The sequence below is a fragment of the Canis lupus genome, chromosome 8 (assembly GCF_003254725.2).
Source record: "Canis lupus dingo isolate Sandy chromosome 8, ASM325472v2, whole genome shotgun sequence".
Lineage (NCBI taxonomy): Eukaryota > Metazoa > Chordata > Mammalia > Carnivora > Canidae > Canis > Canis lupus.
Window position 1 is genome coordinate 56,909,281 of NC_064250.1, and position 11,542 is coordinate 56,920,822.

Here is an 11,542-nt window from a genome sequence, read left to right on the forward strand (position 1 = left end):
ATTGCTGCAGTGTTCCCAACCAAGATAGCAGCTCATCTATGGCAAAAGAAGCGACCTCCAGCTTTGTATGTGTCTGAGTCTGTTACTCATAAACGTGCTTGGGGCGCCCTTCCAGGTGGCAAAGCATTTTGTAAGGACAGGCTCATTTACTGTCAGCAGTCAAGGACATGAAAGCCCCTGTGCTGAGATTCCCACAGAGATATTCTCCTTGGCAAAGAAAATGCCTCTCTTTCCCTCCCTCCTCTGCTTCCTGGAAATGTTGAGGGAAACTGGCATCTGGAAGAGAGCTTGAATACTATCTCAGAGCTCTCTTAGCTGGTGTCTATGAATACCGCCAGTGGGATTCCTGCCACATTAATTACAGCCTTTTCTATAGCCTTCACACTTCCCAAGGCTCTAAGGAGCAATTAGCACTGGCCACTGCCTCAAATGGATTCACTCACGGAGACCTCATTCCTAAACTTGTTTGTTATTATTTGGTCTCCAAAAACACATTTTTTTCCCCTTGATTAAGTACTTGGAAGGAATATGAACTGTACTGCAGTGGATTAATGGCAGATATTAGCTACATTTTTAAAATAAACTTTTAATTGAAACGTATCAAAATACAGAAAGTTTCTCAAATCTTAATACCACCACATTCTTGCACCATGTAACTACCACCCACATCAAAAAAATAAAGCATAGCAGGCATACCTCGTGTAATCGTGTTTTGCCTTATTGTGCTCTGGAGATATTCCTTTCTTTTACAAATTGAAAGTTTGTGGCAACCTTGCCTTGAACAGGTCTGTTGATGCCATTTTGCCAACAGCATTTGCTCACTTAGTGTCTCTGTGTCACATTTTGGTAATTCTCTCAATATGTCAAACCTTTCCACTATTATTATGTATGAATCCCTATAATTCATGATAAAGCCTTAACAGATATATTGCTTTTTATAAATGAGCCAAGAAAGTGCTGAAGAGGCTGTGAAAAACTATTGAAATGACAAGAAAGGACCCAGAATTTTCCATAAACTTGGTTGATAAAGCTGTGGCAGTATTTGAAAGGATCGGGTCCAATTTTGAAAGAAGTTCTCCTGTGAGTAAACTGCTACCAAACGGCACTGATTTGTGAAAGGAAGAGTTGATCAATGTGGAAAACTTGTCTTCTTATTTTAAGAAATTGTGACAGGACCCCTAGCTTCAGCAGCCACCACCCTAATCAGTTAGCAACCGTCAACACTGAGGCAAGACCCTCCACCAGCAGAGATTACAACTTGCTGAAAGCTCAGATGATGGTTAGTGTTTTGGGCAATAAACTACTTTTTAATTAAGGTATGCATGTTGTCTTTTTAGACATAATACTATTGCACACTTAATAGATTATAGTATAGTGTAAACACTTTTTTAAAAAAAGATTTTATCTCTTTTATTTTTTTAAATTTTTTTTAAATTTTTATTTATTTATGATAGTCACAGAGAGAGAGAGAGAGGCAGAGACACAGGCAGAGGGAGAAGCAGGCTCCATGCCCTGGGAGCCCGACGTGGGATTCGATCCCGGGTCTCCAGGATCGTGCCCTGGGCCAAAGGCAGGCGCCAAACCGCTGCGCCACCCAGGGATCCCCTATTTATCTATTTTAGAGAGAGAGGGGAGGGAGGGGCAGAGGAAAAGGGAAAGAGAGAATCTCAAGCAGACGCCCTGCTGAGTGTGGAGCCTGATGAGGGGCTTCATCCAATAACCCATGACCATGAGATCATGACCTGAGCTGAAATCTCGAGTTGGAAGCCCAAAAAGTGAGCCACCTAGGCGACTCATAAACATAACTCTTATATGTCCTGAGAAACCAAAAAATTCATTTGACTTCCTTTATTGTGATATTTGCTTTATTGTGGTGGTCTGGAACTGAACCCCGCAATATCGCTGAGGTGTACCTGTACCTGCATGCTGGAAATACTCTTGGAGTGTCCTTCCAGTCACTAGACTCTGGGGTAACCACCATCCTCACTTCTAATTCCATAAGTTAGTTTGGCCCATTTTGATTTTTATACAAATAGAATGATACTATATGTTGTCTTCTGTATCTTCATCTACTCATTGTTGTGTTTGTAGGATTCATGCATCTTCTTTTGTGGAGTAGTGGTTTGTTTATTCGTGCTTACCTGAATAGTAACCCATTATAAATATTTAAATTACAAATAATGCTAATATGAACCTTCTTCTCTATGACTTTAGTTAATCATGTATGTGATTTTGGGGAGTACACACTTAGGAATAGAACTGGGAGGTAAGAGAATATGTGTATTTTTAGCTTTGGTAGATTTGCTAAAAAATTTTCCAAAGTGATCTTACTAAATGACACTTCCACCAACAGAATAGGAGAGTTCCAGCAGTCCACATTCTGTGAGCACTGGGTTTGATTAGTCTCTTCTTACTTTAGCCATTCTGTGGCTCATGTAGTGATATCTCATTGTGGTTTTAGTTTGCATCCTTTTGATCATGATAATATTGAATATTTTTCATATACCTATTGGCATTTATATGTTCTCTTTCGTAAAGTGTTTTTTCATGTCTCTTGCTCACTTTTAAACTTCTCTTGTGTTGGTTATTATTCTATTATTAATTGATAAATGTCCTTTAGATATTTTAGGCCTAAGTCCTTATAGGATAGATGTATAATAAACGTCTTCCCCCCCCTTTGTTCTGATTTTCATTATCTTAATAATGTTTTATGTTTTCATTCCAAAGTAGTCCATCTTATTATTTATTTCTTTATGGTTAGTGCTTTTTAATTTCCACTTTAAGAAATGCTTGCCTACCCAAAAATGAAGATGTTCTCTTGCGGTTTTTCTTAAGAATAAAGTAGCAGTTGAGGGTTTTTTTCTTTTACTATAATTTGGGGCCCAAGATTCAATTTTCTCCACATGGACCTCCAATTTTCCAACTGACTAGCTCTCTATGAAAAACAAAACAAAGTAACTAAAAAACACCCTTCCCTGCAGCACCTCAGCACAGCTTTTGTTATTCGTGCCCATTTCTTCCCAAAGATTGCTTTTGCCCATTCTTTTCTGGTATACTTCTGGAATTCTGAATACAAACACATTACACTTTACACCAACCTTATCTTTTATGTCTTTTTGTATATTCCTCATTTTTTAAAGTTCATTTATTTATAATTTCTACACCTGACACGAGGTTCCAATTCACAACCTGGAGATCGAATTGCATGCTCTAACAATTGAGCCAGCCAGGAGTCCCTATATTTTTCATGTTTTTGCTCTCCCAGTCTCAGAGTGTAAATTTTCAGCCAGTTCATCTTTCATTTGTCTAACTGCCTTTGCAGATACTCGTTCACCTCATTTATTGAATTTTGAATTTCAATTACTGCAGTTTTTAGGTTTAAAAATTCCATTAGATTATTTTTCACTGATTTTAAAATTGTTTTTTTCTTTTAAATGAACATCTGTCATGCCACACATTTTCTTGAACATACTAATAACAGGTATTTTAAAGCCCATGTCTAATAGCTCCAATAATGGATCATCTGTCTGTTTTTTTCTTTCTCTTGATCATATTTTTTGGTATGCCTAGTAACTTTTGATTGAATGCCAAATAAAATTGTAGAATTTTAAAAGTGTCCTCTTTTTACAGAGACAATTCATTTGATTTCTTGCACACCAGTTGGAATGGGCCAGATAGTCTTAATCTAATCAACCAAAGAACTGACTCTGGGCTGTTTTTCAGTATTTTTAGGACTAGATTTACCTCTACTACTTTTAAGTTTAGCTTTCCCTGTGTTTTAGCTGAGATCCTGGGATTTTAATGAGCTGGGTCCTGAACTACTTCCCATTACCAAGCAGGCCTCCTGACTAGAGACACTCAGGATTTATTACAAACATTCCAGGCCTTATATGTAAGTAATAGTAGTTGTTCAAACACTTTGAAATAAGGAGTCAGTAGGTTAGTTCTATATTTACTATCAAGGCAATGGTAACAATATGAAACATCCTATAAAATACAATAGTCAAAAAAACTGTCTGATATATTGATATTGATTTATAGGATTTACTTTCCGCGATCCTGGAGACCCGGGATCGAATCCCACGTCGGGCTCCTGGTGCATGGAGCCTGCTTCTCCCTCTGCCTGTGTCTCTGCCTCATTCTCTCTCTCTCTCTGTGACTATCACAAATAAATAAAAATTAAAAAAAATATATATAGGATTTACTTTCATATGTGCAAAGTAATGGAACATGAATGACCAAAGTTTCAGTGATTATTACAGAAGTATAACAATGTAAACTCATGTACTCAGGTAAATTTTCTACTAAATGCAAATTAAAAATCTGAGCTTGTGAAAATTTAGAAATTGTTTCAATCAAGTTATCTTGTGGTTTCAATTTCTACTGTTTCTTTAAATGAAAAGTACAAAAGTTTTTGGTCAAAACTAACAAGTGAACATGAAATCTGAACTTCAGCCTGCTTCTTAAAGTTTCAAATGCATGGCTGAGAGTAGAATGGAAAATACAGGAAAAGACATAACGTATTGTCACAGCTAATTCACCCAAAGGTCAGAAAGTATTTTATAAATAGGTAATTGATGAATTTTCAAGATTTGCCATTGTAAATATACTAAGGTGACTAATTATTTCGAATAATTTTAAAATGAGATGCAGAGAAGTCAGAGATCATTTATGGAGAATGGGACTGCATGGCCCAAGGCCCCTCAATTAGCTCTTGAATATGTGAAATTTTAGATTTAGTTGTTATCTCCTGTAAGATTAATAATTGCTTTTCACATAACAAGAAGCCTTTTATACTGTAGATAATGAGCATTGGTTTTCAACAACACAAAAGCGAGAAGATGAAAAAAGTGGATTGAATTCACCTGAATAGAGTATTAGATGAGCTAACATGTAGAACTTCCCCCAAATAATGGGAAATGTGTTCCCATAGTCGACACAGAGATCTTTAATATACAATAGATTGAATTCTATCCCTAATGAAAAAATCCATCTTAGTAGTTTAAATCATTTGTTTTTTTTGTTTGGTTGTTTTTTTTTTTTTTTTTTTTTTTTTTTTTTTTAGGAGAGTGGGGAGCAAAGAAAGAGGTTGGGGGAAGGAAGGGCACAGTATGAAGCTGAAATTCTGTTATACCATTTACAAGTTATGTGACTTTTGATAAAACATTTAAGGACTCTAAGCCTCAGTTTTCTCTGCTATAAGATGGGGGTAAAAAGTGATTTTCTTGTATGTTTGTTCTATGATTTAATAAATTAATTTACAGGACATGATATATAATAGTTTAATATGTAAAGAGAGGTTATATTTAATCCTCATAACTACACTGTTATAAAGATGTTATTGGCAGTATTCTATTTCTTCAGGGGAATAAATTAGGCAGAGAAATGGCATCCTACATGCCCAAGGTCAAACAATTAGTAAGTAATAGAGCCAGGATTTGAACTCAGGCAATCTGGCTTGAGAGTTCATGTTTTATACCGCCTTTCTGAATAGATATTCATTAACAGTTGATGTTATATTGATACTAGTTCATTTATTACTAACATACTAAAAAAGGCACATGGGTTAATTGATGGTGACATAGCATTTAGTTGTTCCTATAAGGGGAACTTTTGACATTTATGAGAGGAGGTTCCACTCTTCTCATTCCATCAACCCCTTGGAAGAATGAGGCGATAGCTTTAGTCATTCTTCCTATGCTTGTTCAACCCTGTACAATAAAGACATTTATCACTCCTCTTTATCTTATTCTGCTTATACCCTTTCCCTCATTTCAGAGAATTAAAGCTAAAATTAGACTCTTGATTCAAAAGACAACATTCTCCATGTTGTTCCTAAGGCTTACCCTTTCTCTTTTTTTCTTCCTTGATCTGTGCCCTTTTCTCTAACACATGTTTGGAGAACTTAATTTTCTAAAAGTTTCTTATTCCAGAGAGTTTATTTATGAATATGGTGTAACCATATTTCAACAGCCTATAAATATAAAGCAAAAATTGTTTAAGAAAAATAAATTCATTGAAAGTATAGCATATATATATATATATATATATATATATATATATATATATATGCAAAAATCATGAGAATACAGCCTGATGAATTTTCATGAACTGAACTCTCTTAGAACCAAAACTCAGATCAAGAAAGAGAATATTACCAGCACTTTCAGACCCAAAATGATCCATACTTCCCTCCCAGTTACTTCCTCTCAAGAGTGCCCACTCTCCTCCATATAACACTAGAGGTTACTTTGCTTATATTAATTTTATATAAATAGAATCATGGATGCTTTCTATTTACACATAGTTTTCTTCGCAGTTTATGAAATTTATAGCTACAGGTAGTTGTAGTTTATCCATTGTTGTTGCACAGAAAATCACTGTGAATACATCACAGCACGTATATCCACTGTACAATTGGAAGACTTTTAAGTTATTTCCGGTTTGAAGCTATTAAGAATAATATGCTATAAGCATTGTTTTGCATATATTAAGTAAATATATGTATATATTTCTGTTGGTTATATACTCAGGAATAGAATTGCTCAGACATAGGAAGGCTTATCATTTTTTAAGAGAATTTATTTTGTAGAACAGTTTTAGATTTGCAGAAAAATTGAGAAGCTAACAGAGACTGTTACTATATCCCACAATTTCCTCTATTAATAATATATTATTGTGATACATTTGTTACAATTAGTGAAACACTATTCTATTGATGCACTATTATCAACAAAGGTCCATGATTTATTTAGATTTTCTTGGACTTAACCCTATTTTATTTTCCCAAGACCCAATCCAGGATTCCATATTATGTTTAGTTGTCATGTCTACTTATTTTCTTCTTAGCTGTGATAGTTTCTCAGACTTTCTTTGTTTTTGATGACTTTGAAAGTTTTGAGGGATACTGGCTAGGTGATTTAGAGAAAGTCCTAATGAAATGTTTCTGATATTTTTATTATGATAAGACTGGGGTCATGGGTTATTGGAAGGAAGATTTTGGAAATAAGTGCTATTTTTATTGTATCGAATGAGGTGAATATACTATTAACATAATATGACTTATTGTTGGTCTTTATTACATGACAGAGGTCTGGTTTGTCAGGTTTCTTCACTGTAAATATACCCTTCACTGTACCCTTACCTTCATTGTAAATTGCCCCCCACCCCTTTCCAAAGTACATACTTTGGAAGGAAGTCAATACTCAGCTCACATCTGAGGAGTACAGAGTTATGCTTTCCCTCACTGAAGGCAAAGTATCTTCTCCACTACATGTTGATTTATTTGATTATTTATTTTCATTGGCATATATTGATGAATGTTTATTTTATATAAATTTATAATGGACTAATTTTTATATGAAAATTATACTATTTCAACATCCACATTTATTTTTTAAGGGTTTTTTTTAATTTATTTATTATTTATGATAGTCACAGAGAGAGAGAGAGAGAGAGAGAGAGAGAGGCAGAGACACAGGCAGAGGGAGAAGCAGGCTCCATGCACCGGAAGCCCGACGTGGGATTCGATCCCGGGTCTCCAGGATCGCGCCCTGGGCCAAAGGCAGGCGCTAAACCGCTGCGCCACCCAGGGATCCCAACATCCACACTTAAATTAAAAAAAAAATCCCAGACAATAGTCTGGAGATTATTGGGAGACAGTGCTCCATGGGAGCCACGCAATTCTGTATATTTTTCAAGAAAACACACTAACTTCCTTTTTGTTCTAAATTTCATTTTCAGAGATACTTCGTTAGCAAAGAGCCTTGTAAGATAGAGATAATGTCTCCCTCCAGAGCTGCGGGCAGGTTTTCTTTTTTTTTTTTTTTCTGCCTTATATAAAAGATTTGGGTTCCCTCAGCTCAGGATTGCTTGGGTGTGCTGCAAGCCCACTGTGTGTGCAGCATTCATGTGGGCTCCTTTGCATTGTCCCTCTGGAACTTGGGGGGCAAGGTTAACTGGTACTCATGTTGACTGTTGTGTTGTGAATAATAAATTCCTTTGGTTTGATGCAGAAGTCTCATTTCTAGTGCAAGATTTCATAAAAATTGCATTATGCTAACTTGTTAGCTTGTGAGCATGGCAAAATCTTGGCCGCCTCCAATCAAGGTGTCACACACACCTAACTAGTATGTCTGCTACACATATCATACTATGTTATAGTTTCCATTTAGCTGTCAGATCCTCACCTTCCCAGGCTGATGGCAATGACTCTCAGAGTCACTTTAGGAGCCTCACCTTTGCCCTGGCTGATGACCCCGAAGTGAGGCAGTGCCTGTGTCTGAAGGTCACTATTCCTCCTTGCTCACAAAGGAGCTCACAAAGCTCCCACTCCCTGGAGCCAGACCAGTGCTAAGCAATGAGAAGTAGTAAAGAAAATGTCTCCCTTTCTAATTCCATGTTTCACACAGTCTGGTAAATGTACTTAAATCTGCTTCTTTTTATTTTTTTTAAAGATTTATATATGTATGCACGTTAGAGAGAAAGAGAATAAAAAGGAGAGAGAGAAGGAGCAGAGGGAGAGGGAAAGAGAATCCTCAAGCAGACTCTCTCCTGAGTATGGGGCTCCATCCTGGGACCCTGAGATCATGACCTGAGCCAAAATCAAGAGTCAGATGCTTAACCAACTGAGCCATGCAGGTACCCCAAAACTGCTTCTCTTGTCTACTATCCCCCCCCAATTCCCATAGATACATGCTTCTTCTCTCTGCATCAAGATTTTAAAAATATTTGGAAATAGCCTAAAAATAGTCACCCTATGAGGCTTGTATCTCCTCCTCAGTCTAAAGGTTTTCTCTAAAAAGGAAGAGTGTACAATTTGATTTCAGATGTTGCTTTGTGAACCATTTAGTGTTCTTTAAGTTATGAATAATAAAAACTACTACTGAAATTGGCTTAAGTTACAAAAACAATTTACTGTTTTAACCTATGTGGTACACAAAAAAAAGCCATTTAAGGTTTTACCAGTAGATTAAATATGTACTTAACTTGTTTTCTAATGTCAGTCTCTTTCCAGCCCGGAAAGGGTCAGCTTCATCTCAAAGCTGACAACTTGTGTGGCTTCAAGATGTCTGCAAGCAGCTCGTAGGACCAGATGCTCTCTTTTTCTCATTTATATTTTGTGAATGAAAGAGAGCTTGTTTCTCCCCACGATCTCAAAACAAAACTGCAGGCTTAACTTAGTTGTGTATGTCCATCTTGAGCTTATCACTTTGATGCGAGCATACTTTTCAAAAGATTATTTTAGATCAGTGAGGGAATGGGGCTAATTTGACCCAAACTTTTGGCAGGTACACAATGGGAGATGCGTTCAAGGCGTACTGGACAGGCAGATACATTAATATATGAAATATATGGAGAAATAAACAGGAGAGAATAAATGCTAGGTGATTTGATATTTCACATATATGTCATATATATTTCTATATCGTGATAGAAATCACTGTGGCTAAGAAGCAGAGGCTCAGCTCTGCTACATACTAGCTTGAAACAATGGGTACATCATTCAAACTCAGCTAAATGATCATAGGTGTGTGATGAGGATAATTCCTGAACTTCACTTACACACACACACACACACACACACACTTTTTTTTTTTTTTTAACCAGGGCTTACAGTCTCATTGTGCTATTTTATATATCAAATGATCTAAGAAAATTAAAAAAAAGGAAAATAATGAAGTATTACATACATTGTGCCTTTCAACTGGCATTAAAATGTCATCCCCATTTGTCAGATCTATACTTGAATGAGGCCAACTGCTCATAAATTATCTAGTAATCATTAGTCAGCTTCAAATACAGCAGACTTAAAAGTTTTTTGTATTTTTTTTGTTTTGTTTTTTTTGTTTTTTTCCTCTTGCTATCCTTCTGAAATTTCCTGCAATTATCAGATATTTTCTGCTCAGGCAGTAAAATCTGTTTGTCTAACTCCAAGGAAACAATTATTTAGAGCTCACCACACACAGAAAGAGTCAACATGCTTATGCATGAGATGGATAGAAGGCAGTATCAATCAATATTATAATGCCAGTCACACAGGAGAAAATAAATGCTAGGTGATTTGATTACTCTTTTCTCCCAAGTATAAATGCTCTTTAAAATTTCTTACTGAAATCACTCTTTATCTTTCCCATTAGATAAGGTATCGGTGTTAGCCAAGAAAGTAATGGTTTTGTATGTGGAGTCTAATAAACAGAGCTTAAAAGTTTATTATCAAACATATTGCATGCTGCAATAAAAGTGATCTATGCTCCTGGAGCACATTCAGCACATAGAAAAATGCTGAAGGGCCAAGACGGGTGTTTGTCAACCCCTTGGAAAAGCAGCTCTTCACAGAAGGAAACATCAGCTTGCCGGAATACATTCTTTCACTCTCAAATACAAAATCAGTTCCAATTGAAAATGCTTTAGAGAACATGCTATGCAAATAGAATGGTTTTAGCATTTACCGAATGAATCAAATCTGGGCTCTGTGTAAAAGCCCGGATCTGGATCTATGTACTGAAACCTGAAGACTAATTCCATTAATTTCCTAAAAGTTCTTATTTTTGCAGTCCTATAGCACTCTTGTCTTTAATATTAGAAGTTGCACTCTGGTGGCCAGTGAGGGTGTTCTTGCTTGTACATGTGCATTTTTGGCTTGCACAGCGTTTTAAAAAAGACTGAGCCAACAATAAAGATATTGAGAACTTTTACACTAAAGCTCAGGCATAAGTTTCTCTGGAAAAGTCAAAACCCTGGTCCTCATGGCTTCTTTTCCTCACAGGGTCACAACAGCTACCCCTCACAGATAGGACAGGAGCCCAAGTAGGCTGGACTCCTCGTGCCTCCTGTGGTTTCCCCATAGGAAGCCAAGGGTCAGTGGAAGTTTGTCCCTGTTCCCACACTGTTTCTTTTTCTACAGGAGAAATATTATTGCTCTCTGGCCATATTACAAAGAGGAAAGGCATTAGAGAAAAATGCAAAAGGGAAAGGAGTTGTTTTCTTGGTGAAAGGAAGAATATTTCTATTTGTTCAATAAGCAAAATTATTTTTTTATATTACTTTTTTAAATTTTTATTTATTTATGATAGTCACACAGAGAGAGAGAGAGAGAGAGAGGCAGAGGCAGAGATATAGGCAGAGGGAGAAGCAGGCTCCATGCACCGGGAGCCTGACGTGGGACTCGATCCTGGGTCTCCAGGATCGCACTCGCACCCTGGGCCAAAGGCAGGCGCCAAACCGCTGCGCCACCCAGGGATCCCGCAAAATTATTTTTTAAAGTGAGTGCTTTTAACACAGTGTAACCACCAACTTGCTTCTCTAATTTACATTCATTACCACTGTTGTCCTTAATATATCTTGTTATCCTCCCCACTCCCCCCCCCAACCTTTTATTCACAGAGCTTTCAGTTCCTGACATGACCTCTTGCCTTCCTTCGTCCTCTTTTTTTTTTTTTTTTGATTTTTTTTTTTCCTTCGTCCTCTTAAAACTACAAGTTCCTTCACTGACAAGTCACATCCCAATCTTCCCTTTGAAGCCTGTGCCATGTTCACGATG